At 44.3% G+C, this 13,866-nt stretch overlaps 1 protein-coding gene across 2 annotated transcripts in view; it reads right to left on the bottom strand.

Annotated features, from left to right (window-relative positions):
• The window catches only part of LOC126268161 (glucose transporter type 1), a 1,240,707-nt gene that overhangs the window by 924,826 nt on the left and 302,015 nt on the right, over window positions 1-13,866 (bottom strand). For both annotated transcript variants that reach the window (XM_049973724.1, XM_049973723.1), the window contains exon 2: window positions 2,921-2,957. The gene's annotated coding sequence lies outside the window, so the exon portion shown is untranslated. The remainder of the gene's footprint in view (window positions 1-2,920; window positions 2,958-13,866) is intronic.

Genomic DNA, 13,866 nt, shown 5'->3' on the forward strand with positions numbered 1-13,866 from the left:
TGAGACTTCTTATCGCTCTCTTCTGTGATTCCCATTCAGTTTTAAAGGTTTGTGACGACGGATTGCTGGACAGTCTCTTTTTATGCAAACAGCCACTGGACCTGTGAACGTCCTTCATACCATGAGGAAATAACAAAGGGAAAACAGCACTGACACCACGATCTTCCCAAACTGAAGAGAATATTACCGACCGAAAAAAAGCCACACAACAGTACAGAAGGAAATGTTGCGCTGTAGCGAATACTTCCGAGAAGAACCGAGAAAAGCCGAGACAATGGAAATCTTTGTCGGCCCGCGGCCCGCATGCGTGGCGCGTGTGCTATATGGAATCCCATGGCCAGCCATCGTTTACAATAACAAATGATTATTTTCAAATATTGAAAAAACACTTCTGAATTTTTGTTTGAGCTCATACTACGTAGTTCAAACTCATGTCAGACTTCCTTAACATGCACGATAAATTTTGGCTGTATCACTGTGTCAGAACGTTATATACATCACCCAAAAACGCCACGTGCTATCCGCCCATCGTTGGTCTCCTGATAGGCTTTGCGGGCGATTTATGGGCAAGTTCTCCACTGTAGCTTGGATCTGAAAAGCTGCGCAAGCCACACTGATTGTGGTATCGCTTGAAAGGAGGAGGAGGAGGAGGAAATTAGTGTCTAACGTCCCATCGACAACGAGGTCATTAGAGACGGAGCGTAAGCTCGGATTAGGGAAGGATGGGGAAGGAAATCGGCAGTGCCCTCTGAAAGGAACCATTCCGGCATTTGCCTGAAACGATTTAGGGAAATCATGGAAATCCTAAATCAGGATAGTCGGAGCCTAGTTTGAACGCGCATACCGATTGAAACCTACCTGTTTACGGCGTCTCGAATGATCATCAACGACAGTTTACTGCTTTCGGTGTTATGATAATGTAGTGGTGTCCATCCACAGCTATATGAACTTGGATCTGCGGGAAACACAATTATCGAAACAGATGCCCGATTTTCCCAAAGAAATGTTGGAGCATAATGTGTTTCCAGTATCACATTCGTACAATCCGATTTAATGGAGCCGAAAATATTATTTTTTGGCGATATTAAACCTGACGGTGCACAGCTGAAAGCGGAACTATTTATTATGCTCTAAGAAATGAGACAATGAAGGCAGCTGGTTGGGAATCAGTTACTCTATGTATCCATCTCCAGATTTTCCCCACAAACTGATTTAGTGCTTGTTCTACAATTTTCAGTGACGAAGATGGAACCAATCTAATACATCCAATGCAAAAAACGCAACATTCACAGACACATTGTTGTGCCGAAACCCGATATAACATCTCATCTGCAACTACTAAATTTTAGCAGAAAGGCTGGAAAGAATAAAATGTGGGATAATCGTTCGCAAACAGGAGCTGTTGTCCAAGGCTCAAAGTGGATATATGTTCTTTATAGCTACTGCGAACATATTACCACTAGAGATAGCAGTTATCGCTGAAACAACAGGTTTTCGTTTACACCTGGGTATTTTAGTCTCCAATTTAACATGTCCGTTAAAACCGCACAAAAACGACCAGTTTGTGAAATAATTGATTTTCAGTTTCTCATTACTTTTATTTCCTTTAATAAACGTAGACTTCAAACAGCGCGTGAAAGATTCTAATGAAGGTGGAAGAGGAGCAGATCATGACCACACGTAAGTAAAATGAAAGGTACATCAATTAAATTTACCTTCTCTTCCAAGGAACATTGTGGATGTTTTCGCCTTCTATAGTGTCGCAAGTTTGTAGTGCCTCCTCCCTTTTTTAATCTTTCACAGAAAATGGAGCACTCTTTGTAAAATAATTCCAAACTATGGATGGTACCATTCACCAATACAACTGATGTCCTGGGACGACAGCGAGAAACCGCCTTATCGATCAGATGGGGACAAATCTTGCACACAGCACGTACGAGATTACCGTCTAATAGGCCATGCCGCAAGGCAACAGGTACATCATTGTCCCCCGATACTGTGCCGATTCTTATGTCATATTATTGTTGCTAGTTTCTTACTGTAGGCATCGTCATAAAAATACGGCGAATCACATTTGCCAGTTCCTACAATAATCCAATATTTAAAAGCAAAGGAAATTTCACGAATAAACTTACTCGTTTTTTAAAAAAAAGTTTTACTCAGAAACGAAAAATCTTAGCAGTGCTGCCACGGCAAACTGGTATGCCGGTTTTTTTACCTGGTTATTAGTGAAAACTGGAAAACACGTGTTATAACCGAGGCCAAAAAAATACCGGTTATTCGGAAATAAAATAACGGTGTCGGTTTTAACCGGTCCGTTTTTCTTCATCATTCATTACTGCTAGAAAGGTGCACCACAGACCCATTGTTAGCTTCAGATTATCTGCAAGCTTACTGCAAAATCTGTTCCTAAGATTGTAGTAGTCTCGCAATTGCTGCACAAAGATTGAGAAACCTAAGTAACCTACGTATAACTTCAAATAACATCCCGTATCTTCTGAATGTCGAAAAACATGTATGTTAGCAGGTGCTTACGTAGGAACACTTCCTATATAGCCTCCTTAGTCACATGCGGAATAAGAAGCGCTGTCAGCATAGCAGATAAAGCCAGCGTGAGAGTACTTCACTATAGGGCAACTTCATGACGTATTTCCGAACAGACAGATTTCCCAATGAGCCATCAGAACAGCATTAGATCGACGAAGGTGACTTTTCGCAAATGTAACGTATCATAAAATGTTACACTATTATTTTGAAAGAAACATTTCTCAAGTATCACCAAACCGTACAGGAAAACCACTTGTAATTACTCTACTGTGGTACTATTGCTACGACTTTAGCAACCAGTGTATGCCGTACGTCCTTTGTGTTGCGTTAGTGCTACGTATTGTAGGATGCATCAAGAAAAGGCAGTACTTACCGCTGCTTTTGACGCTAGCCGCTCCGCATGTCGATTCCTGTAACAAACAGAGATGCAGATCAGAAGATGAGATAATTAATTACGGCGTAGGAATGGGAAATGGTTATGTGTGAGATAACGGGTTGAAAGGCCACAACCTATTCGTAGAAGTACTTCAACAATAAATCAAAAAAATAAATAGAATACATACTTCGTTTTTACCATTTATAGAGGTCTAAAATACTTCACTGATAAGAGAAAACGCGGGTTGAGAAACTATGTCCATTTCTTAAAAGATTGTCAGCATACTGATACATGATAGTCTCAAGACAACCAAGTTTTACCGCCTTTGGTGAAATGTAACAGGGGGAGAATTTCTCACTGCGATTCACAGTTTGTATTCCAATTTGCCGCCTGTTAGAATAGGGCGTACGTTTCAACGAGTTTCAACAACTGCCGTCTTCGAGCTTGCGGAAACAAACAATCTTAAGTGTTCTGCTATAGTACCTTAATATAAAGGATGTAGTGTCATCAATTTTCCGTATATTTCTATCAAGCACCACTCTCTTCCTGTCTACACAACTGTACCCCAATTTACGTTCCCAAAATTTGCAATCTGGTCAATTTTTCTTCCTTACAGTCCTCCCTCTATTACCAGTTGTATATACTGTCAGTAATTTGCAGCCTCTTCTGCCTTTAGTTCTCCGTAAATATCTCCATTATCCTTGCTATTTCCTCTTCATCACTGATCGAATTGTCGCAGTGATAAGAAACTGGACTCGAATGATGGATTAAATCCTCGTCCGGCAATTCAGATTTAGGTTTTTCGCAGTTTCCCTAAATTGGTGGAAGTAAATGTAGGGACAGTTCCTCTGAAAAAGACACGCAGACACGCCGATTTCCTTCCCCGTTCCACTATCCGCGTCTGTGCTCCGTTTGCCGGCCGCTGTGGCCGAGCGGTTCTAGGCGCTTCAGTCCGGAACCGCGCTGCTGCCTCGGACATGGATGTGTGTGATGTCCTTAGGTTAGTTAGGTTTAAGTAGTTCTAAGTCTAGGGGACTGATGACCTGAGATGTTAAGTCCCATAGTGCTTAAAGCCATTTGTGATCAGTTTCTAATGACCTCATTGTCGAAAAGATATTAAACTCCAATGTTCTTTCATTCATGTTAATTCTGTTCCTTATTAGATCAACCTGCTAGTCAATAGTCTTCGCATTACCATATTTGAAATATTGCCAGAATATGTTCTTCTTGGTCTCCCCTCCACTTTTACTTTCGGTGAGTTTGTTGTACGGACATTCTCAAGATATCTCAGTTATTTCCAATGTTCGCCTACTTCTAGTACAAGGAAGAATAAATGAAAATGAAAGCCTACTGAAATCCTCAGTCCGGATAACTGGCATTAAATAAGCATTCACGATTATCTAAGGACATACTGAACAAGAAGTCTATACTGAGAATTGTATTAGTAGAGAAAGGATATGCCAAGAAGATTAAAATTTCGTGTGTTATGTACAGGGTGAGTCAGGAGGAAAGATACATGCTTTGAGGGGTGATACTAGTTGTGAATCTGAACAAAGAACTTCTAAGAAACATATGCCCTTTTCTTAACCGTTTACGGGTAAACCAAAGAAAACAACTGGGAACAGGAAATGTGTAGCGTCGTCCTTACTAACCATGTCAGTACGCAGCTCACTTGCGCATGGCGCAGTTGTTCACTTCAAGTCTCAGTAAATTGTAAATTTGAGTAAGGTCTTATGGGACCAAACAGCTAAGATTATCGGTCCCTAAGCTTACGCCCTACTTCATCTAATTTAAACTAAGGACAACACACCACAGCCATGCCTGAGGGAAGACCCGAACCTCTGCCGGAGGGAGCCGCGCGGTCCGTGACAAGACGCCCCTGACCGCGCGGCTACCCCGCGCGGCTCATGTCTCAGCCCGACAGTGCTTGTCGTAGTACACGGGACTACAGTGTTGGTACGTGAACAACGAATACAGTTATGTGTAGTGACAATACCACGGATCTTCACACATGCAGAGTATGGTGACATGGTGTTTTTCTATGGTTTGTCCAATGGGAATTGCAGAGCTGTTGTACGAGAATACCAACAACAATTTTCGTAACGCAGAGTACCAGATAGCAGGGTATTTAGCACGGTGTTTCACGGATCGGGTGAGCGTGGTAAGCTTCCCAGCGTAAATGTTGTCTCTGAATGTCCCGTACAACAAACTCTTAATGAAGTTGAGAATATTCTTCAAATAGTGCAACGCAGCCCTACTACTAGCACTAGGAGAATTGTTGCCCAGCTTGGTATTCCACAAACACGAGTGATGTGCACAGCACACGAGCACGGACTGTACCCCTTTCACTGGCGGAGTGTACAACATCTGCGTGAAGGAGATGCTGCCGGTCAATCGATTACTGCCAATGAGCGATTAATTCCACGTATTCTGTTCACTAATGAGTCAACATTTACCCGCACCGGAATCAACAACACGCATAGCTCTCATGTATGGGCAAAGGAAAATATGCACGCTACGTGAAAACGAATTTTCAACGACGTTTCTCACTCAACGCGTGGTGAGGTATTAATGATGACCAGCTCATCGGTACAGTTGTTTCAGATAACCGTCTTACTGGGACAAGGTATCTTGAGTTTCTTCAAGTGTTACCAGAATACGTGGAGGATATCCCGTTGGCAACATGAGCTCGCATGTACTTTCAGCATGACGGAGCTCCTACACATTCCGCACGGCCAGTAGCACAGTATCTCAACACACCGCGTCCTGCTAGTTGGATCGGTCACCGTGGGCCGGCCGGGGTGGCCGAGCGGTTCGAGGCCCTTCTGTCTGGAACCGCGCGACCGCTGCGGTCGCAGGTTCGAATCCTGCCTCGGGCATGGATGTATGTGATTTCCTTAGATTAGTTAGGTTTAAGTAGTTCTAAGTTCTAGGGGACTGATGACCTCAGCTGTTAAGTCCCATTCAGAGCCATTTGAACCATTTGGTCACCGTGGAGTCATTGCTTGGCCACCGAGGTCATCCGATCTTACCCCATTGGAGTACTGTTAGTGGGGTGGCTGAAGAGCGACGTCTACAAGCGCGGAGTGGACACAGAGAGGAACTTCTCGCTCGCATTTTATAAGCTTGTGCCCATGTAAAGGAATCAAAACAGCTCCGATCGGCGACCCAGCACCTGTTTACAACCGAAGCAACATGCACTGAAGTTGACGGTGGACTTCTTGAACGTCTTCTATGAGGACACGTACACAGTTAAAGAAACTGTAACATAACAGTGTCTTAATTTACCGTCCCCTGTACCTTTCCCGGCCGGCCGCGGTGGCCGTGCGGTTCTAGGCGCTCCAGTCGGGAGCCGCGCTGCTGCTACGGTCGCAGGTTCGAATCCTGCCTCGGGCACGGATGTATGTGATGTCCTTAGATTAGTTAGTTTTAAGTAGTTCTAAGTTCTAGGGGACTGATGACCACAGCAGTTGAGTCCCATAGTGCTCAGAACCATTTGAACCATTTTTGTTGTACCTTTCCCGTTCGCAGCTGTTTTCATTGGTTTACCCGGAGACGGTTAAGAAAAGAGCATATGTTTATCAGAATTTTTTTGTTCAGAATCACCTGTAGTATCACCAGACAAAGCATGTACCTCTCCTCCTGACTCACCCTGTATGCAACGAACGTTCAGCAAGTATTGCAACACTTTTTTTTCTGAAGCAGGATGGTTTTATTCAGCATTCTAATACACAATGTTATTCGCCGATATTGTGGCTACAAAATCCCGTTTTTCAACAAAATCTCCGCTCAATATATCGTCCTTACGCAACCTTATTGTGGACGCGTGCCTGTATGACCGCATGGTACCACTCTGCTGGTCGACGTCCGAACCAATCTCTTGCTGCAACAATAATGTCCCCATCATCCACGTGCTGTTTTCCACAGAGTGTATCTTTGATGTGACATCCGGTTTGTAGAGTGGATGAGGAAGAACAGTCCAGATGCTTTTGAACTCCTATCGGGTGCGCAGAGTTGCGTAAGCCCGCATCTTGTGGTCGCGCTGTAGCGTTCTCGCTTCCCACGCCCGGGTTCCCGGGTTCGATTCCCGGTGGGGTCAGGAATTTTCTCTGTCTCGTGATGGCTGGGTGTTGTGTGATGTCCTTAGGTTAGTTAGGTTTAAGTAGTTCTAAGTTCTAGGGGACTGATGACCGTAGATGATAAGTCCCATAGTGCTCAGAGCCATTTGAACTTGCGGGGGGCTTTGTTTTGTCATGGAGAAGTTCTCGTGCATTTTTGTTGCGACGAAAGCGCTAAAGTGGTTTCTCCCATTTTCTGAGGGTAGCAAAATACTCTCCAGGGTTGATCGTTGCAGCATGAGGGAGAGCATAAAACAGAGTCCCACAAGGCTGTCGCCTTGAACTGACCGGCTGAGGATGCCTTGAACTTTTTCTTCAGAGGAGAAGTGGTGTAGCGCCATTCCATGAATCGCCGTTTTGTCCGGTTCGAAGTGACGAACCCATTTTTCATCATTTGTGAAAATATTAGACAAATAATTGTAACCTTCAGCCTCGTAATGCACAAGCACATGCAATTCCGCACGCACTGTACTTTGTCGCTCTTTATGGTCTTCTGTTAGGCGTCGGAGAACCTGTGAGTACCCCAACTGGTGGACGAGTGTGTCAGCACTACCAACAAAGACGTCCACTTCTGCAGCGAGATGTTTGATTGTGATCCGTCGATCAGCTCGCATGAGAGTGTCAGTACTTTCCAAGATTGCAAGAGTCACACCTGTGTGCGGCCGTCCGGCACGCGGGAGATCGGACATGTTTGCGCAACCGTGTTGGCATGACAGACGCCTCGCCCAACGCCGCACCGTGCTTTTGTTCACTGCCAATTCTCCGTAGACATGCTGCAAGCGCCTATGAACATCACCGATGCTCTAAATTTTCACCAACAGAAACTCAATAACAGCTCTCTGCTTGGAGGAGATCTATGATACAAACGCCATTTTGAAGACTGCGTATAGCGCTGCCACCTATCGTAACTTTGTGAAACTATAGATGTTGAAGCGGGAAAATTTCACGATATCCCTTAACAAAATCCTCATATTTTTAGCAGAATTTGGCCCCGAATAAAATATGTTGCATTACTTATTGATCACCCCTCATATGTAGTCACGAAGAGGTCAGCGCAAGAATAGATAAGTTGGTTGAGTCTAAACCAATTTTAAGACAAACGACGTAAAAGAAATATAAGTGCATAAGAAATAGCAGACTGACGTTGTTTATGCAGATGTTTCTATGTTGTTGTCAAAATAGTGATGGGTGGAACAATTCGGCGGCGCAGAGTGGCCGCGCGGCTTGAGGCGACATGTCACGGATTGCGTGGCACCTCCCCACAAGGTTCGAGTCCTCCCTCGGGCATGGGAGTGTGTGTTGTTCTTACCATAAGTTAGTTTAAGTTGGTGTGTAAGTCTAGGGACCGATGACCTCAGCAGTTTTGTCTCTTAGGAATTCACACACATTTAAACATTTTGATGGTACAAGTCGAGCAACCATAATTACTAATAGTATAAATATATTGAGAAGCTTAGTAATCGAATCAGCGTGTAGTGATATGAATGTTTTTATTCTCCAACGTAAGTCTGGACGTTTTTTTTTAAATCAGTGTCATGAGCGAGGAGATAATGTATATTGGCGACACTTGGCTCACGATCGATTGCTCGGAGGGGTGGGGAAGATTTTGCACAATAACAACTCTTCCGATAGGAAGTGACTTCAAAGTGGACAAGACAGAGACATTGTCAGTTTCAGGTCTCGTGGTAAATCGATTTTCTGAGGAAAGTAAGCAGAGAAGTGTCCTCTGCTGTTGTTACAGTGGGAGAAGCGTGCCTGTGACACCAATTGGGGTGACAAAGTTAGAGATGCCAGTGTGGGCGTTCTCTGAAACCGACCGCACAAGAATGGTCATTGGTTCTCTTGGTGGTAAAAGAGCCCACGCGTTGCAGTATGCAAATAAACTCGCCACGCGTAGCAAAACCCTGGCGCAATTATTCCTCTGATTTCTCCCACGCTCACAGTACATTTTTATCATTATAACTTGTGGACTGAAGTACGTGAAGCCTATGTGCATTTATGAACCAGGATTTCTCTTTTTATACAGTCTTTTACGGCGTAAATAATAGATGGTGTGCTACTCCCATTTATTTTGCAGCTCTAGAGTCGGTCGACTCTCACAATATTGCTGTACAACATTCCAAGTTGGATCGAAAATTTAAGTAGATATGTTCTGATATGCTTTCACAGGGATCATTAATTCGAAGACTGTACAATATGCATTTGAGGTCACCATGCAGGTGCGCTCTGTGCCATGATTAATGCATCTAAAACGGAAATCAAAAGAGGAATACTACTGTAATTGGAGCAATGTGTAAATTGTCTTTCAGGATGTTCTTATAAGAGGGTTACTATTTTTCAATCTCTGGCCGATCGCCACATTAATACCACAGCGAAAATTCGATTAAGCGCTGTGCAGATGTGTTGCACGTCTTCTTTAGTACGCGCGCGATCACGACACGTTGCACTTCTCAGTTCTCAGCTCACAGTGGGCACTTAAAAATGCCTACAAAATAATGTCTCCTGCAAAGTGCCGTGAGATTTGGCCTGATTTTATGAAACCCTACCTAACATACCTATCATGCGTTTCCTTCTTCTTAACAGGTCACGGCCGCACATCACAGGTGCAACAACGACGCTCCTGCACCGTTTTCGATGGGAAATGTTTGATCAAGCACCATACGGCCTGGAATTCGCTCCCTCTGATTTTCATACATCTGTTCACATGATACTCTCGCTATGGGGACAGCGTTTTGGCACCGACAGCGAGCTGCAGATCAGAACAGGTAATTGGCAGAAAGCGCAAGTGGCTGCCATCTATGACGAGACTAAGGGGAAGTTGGCATAACTCTTCGAGATATGCCGAATCGGCGCGACATCTGTGCAGAAAAGTAGTAAATATGGCAAGTAAAACATTTTTGACTTTCACTGTGCTTTCCATTTCGCGACTGATCGGAAGTTGAAAAACAATAGCCTTCATACAATAGGGGGACATTCGTGAAGTGTTAAGATTGTAATTCTAGTATCTTACGAACTAGAGCCCCGATAGCTATTTACGGTACATGACCTGCTAACGTAATGTGCAGACAACTGAATACTGCGATGTTCTGCAGCCCACTACACAACGCTCATACCGGGGCAGTCCTGTGCGGCGTTCGCAGTCGCTGTAACGTACGTTTACTGTGTCGGTGTTCCTTTGTTAATTTCCTCTTTTTGCGCCATCCTCGCGTCGCGCCAGTAGCGCCTACCCGAGAAAGCGTGACCCGCATGGCTGAGCGAGCACCTAACAGCTAGCTGCTAGGTTGTCTGGAGCAGCAATTAAGCCGTTCCGGGTAGTCCAGGAACAGGCGCAGGCCACGATGTTGATTTGCATGCATGGCGGACGCCGCGCTAATGCCAACTCTCATTACACGCCTTATCAATTTATGTTAATCCACTTTTAATTATACGCTCGCACCCCAAGTGGGCCCCGGGTGTTATGGTTATCACTTGCTAATTTCTTTAGATGCGCTGTGGATCAAACGGAGCACTGGCAAAGGACATTAATATATGGACAAATGTACAGCGCACCAGAATTATTTTCTTCATAAAGAACAAAGCTTAACATGTTAGAGCAAACACTGCTGCCACCAGCACTGACTGTGCCACTGAATCAGAATATAATTTCCTGAAAGCGCTAATGCAATTGCATAATGTGCAACGTGGGGCGGAACCACAGCCTCATAAGCACCGATCTTGTTATTAATTCGCTTTTATTTGAAAGATTGCTGCCCACTAGCAAATATTGTAGTTTTTTGTTTTCTACAAAGAATACAAAAAACATAAAGCATGTGATACATTTCCGAAATGTTGAGAGAGGAATGTACGAGGCCGTACTAAAAAGTAATGCTTCCGAATTTTTAATGTGGACCCTCGTAAAGCTTTTTAAATAAAATAAACATTATCAACATTCTACATTTTTATTATTCGTGTTTACATTTTTTTTTCTGGGCATAGTCACCCTGGCGAGGAATACATTTTTCCCAACAAGAGACCAGTTTGTTGATACCGTCACTGTGGAACTTCTTTACGCAAGGGCCGATACTGACGTTGTGGGGCAGCACCTCGGCCCGCGGAAGTACTAGTCTTGTCATTAACTGATAACCTACATAAATTAGTATGTTATCAGCCCCCAATACATTAGCTATGTTAAACCAAACAATCCTGTCGGAGGAACATCCGCAACTCAGCATTACAGCACAAGTTAAAATACCGCTTCAGTTGTAAGGTTATTTCTATTATTTAAAACACGACCAGTTGTAACTTTGAGCTATGAGTCCGAACGCCGCCGCTGGCGAGTACAGGACGCGATGCATCACCAAGGAGCACAGAGCGCTCGGGGTCACAGCACACCTGATGATGGCCATATAAGAGTCCGAAACCGGCCGTGTTTTAAATGATAAAAAGAACCTTAAAACTGAAGCGGTATTTTCAATCTCTGCAATTATGGTAAGGTTTCAGTCTGGTGCCACCCTTCGTAACCCCAAAGCCGTTGCACTGTAATTGCCTGACGAGATGTTGTATTTTTGGCTCTGAGCACTATGGGACTGAACTTCTGAGGTCATCAGTCCCCTAGAACTTAGAACTACTTAAACCTAACTAACCTGAGGACAGCACACACATCCATGCCCGAGGCAGGACTCGAACCTGCGACCGTAGCGGTCGCGCGGTTCCAGATTGTAGCGCATGAAACCACTCTGCCACTCTGGCCGGCAGGTGTATTTTTGTGTCACCCAATGATTACTTGGTCAATAACAGTAAATATGCCAATACTAAAACGCATTACGCAATACGAGACATTCAGTGAACTTTCTTTATGCCATTTTTCTTCTTCTCGTTGCGTTGTATTACCACAACCTTAACTTAATATTCATTTCCACAGATAAGTACCGCATTCGAAGATCGCCGTCTCTGTAATTTTTTTTAAATTGATTTATTGCCAAATCAGTCCTGTCACTTGATGTTTAAAACAGGTCTTACACCTTACAATTTTCGGTTTTCTTCTTTTCTTTTGCTTCATCTACAACATTTACAGAAAAAATGGCTCTAAGCCGTATGGGACTTAACATCTGAGGTCATCAATCCGCTGGACTTAGAACTACTTAAACCTAAGGACATTACACACATCCATGACCGAGGCAGGATTCGAACCTGTGACCGTAGCAGAAGCGCGGTTCCGAACTAAAGCGCCTAGGACCGCTCGGGCACAACGGCAGGCCAACATTTGCAGAGAATGATATTTTTCAAAATAACAATAATTTAAGGTTGACATTTTGTTGTTTTTTAAGAAGAATATAAAAGATGAAAGGATAGAGGAGAGATTTGTTAGTACCATCACCGAATGCGACCGACAGTGAATACCTCGGAATGGTTTCTTCGAGCCGTTGACCGCCAGTCGCACACACACAGAAAAACACGCGCACGCACGCACGAGCGCGCGCGCGCACACACACACACACACACACACAAATACACACACACACACACACATACACACTCACACATACACAAAAGGTTATTAGTAGAGAAATAATATTGCTTATCCTATTTATTACTAATCCTATGTATTAACTACTTAAGGTGCCCATCCATGTACAACATTTGGTGATGTCTTGGCTAACACTTTTGCTTATTTACTGTCACATCTCAGCTTCGTCCTTCTGTTCCTCCTCATTGACATTATTTTCGCTGTCACTGTGGGTATCGCTGCTCACCCTCTGCAGATTGTTGTTACGTTGCACTCTAATGCGTAGTCACGAATCCCCTTTGCTCCCGTGTCAAAATCTATACGATAGGAGCTGATCGGTAAGAGCCTCGCACGCCCCTGAGTTGCCAGCACCGGAAGGCAAACAACTCGAGGAACTAAAATCAGTAGACGATAACGGACTTTCGTCTCAAATCGAGCGATTAGATATGGCGCGAATGTAAACATCAGGCTACTCTACACGTCATTCTGTTGGCAAAATCTTTGCTATTCACATTCTTTGGCTGCACCAACTTACAACCAGTCACCTTTCAACGTCACCTGGACCTCGAGTCACGCTACAGCCCAGTGTCACCACAACGAAACCGGCCGGTTTCAGCCGCTCGCCAGTTGTATCGCACCCATTTTAGCGACTCGTCAAGCAGTAAAACATTCCCCCTCTCACACCTCTGCCCTTTCTGTGACCACGCTGTGTACCGCTCTGGCCACGACGTAAGCGGCCACCCCTATCTAGTCCGTGACGGAATACACTAACGTAAATTATAATTACATTTCTGTGTCTCGAATTTTATTTATTTATTTTGTTACTGTTCAGAAAAAAATACACTCCTAGAAGGCTCTTAACGTAGGTTGCGGTTTTTGGATTCATCTGCTAGTTGGTAGGTGTATACTACTGCAATGTAAAGTATGGCTGAGAACCGCGGGCCACACGAATATCTGTTTCGGGCCGCACGCAGCCCGCGGATCGCAGTGTAACGACCACTGCTGTATACTGTCCTACGTCGTTGACGGAGCCACAACCTTACATCTGCGTGCACCGTTTCATCACTATAATGTGGAGTCTTCCAAGGCGTTCTTTAAGTTTTGAAAACAGACGAAAATTGGATGTGGCCAAGTCGGGACTGTACGGAGGATGAGCGATGAAAGTGAATGTGTGTATGAATTTCAATGGGACCTAACTGCTGAGGTCATCGGTCCGTAGACTTGTACACTACGTAAACTAACGTATGCTAATAACAACAGACACAGCCATGCCGGAGGGAAGGACTCGAACCTCCGGCGGGAGGGGCAGCGCAATCCGTGACATGGCGCCTCTAACCGCA

The sequence above is a fragment of the Schistocerca gregaria genome, chromosome 4 (assembly GCF_023897955.1).
Source record: "Schistocerca gregaria isolate iqSchGreg1 chromosome 4, iqSchGreg1.2, whole genome shotgun sequence".
Taxonomy (NCBI): Eukaryota; Metazoa; Arthropoda; class Insecta; order Orthoptera; family Acrididae; genus Schistocerca; species Schistocerca gregaria.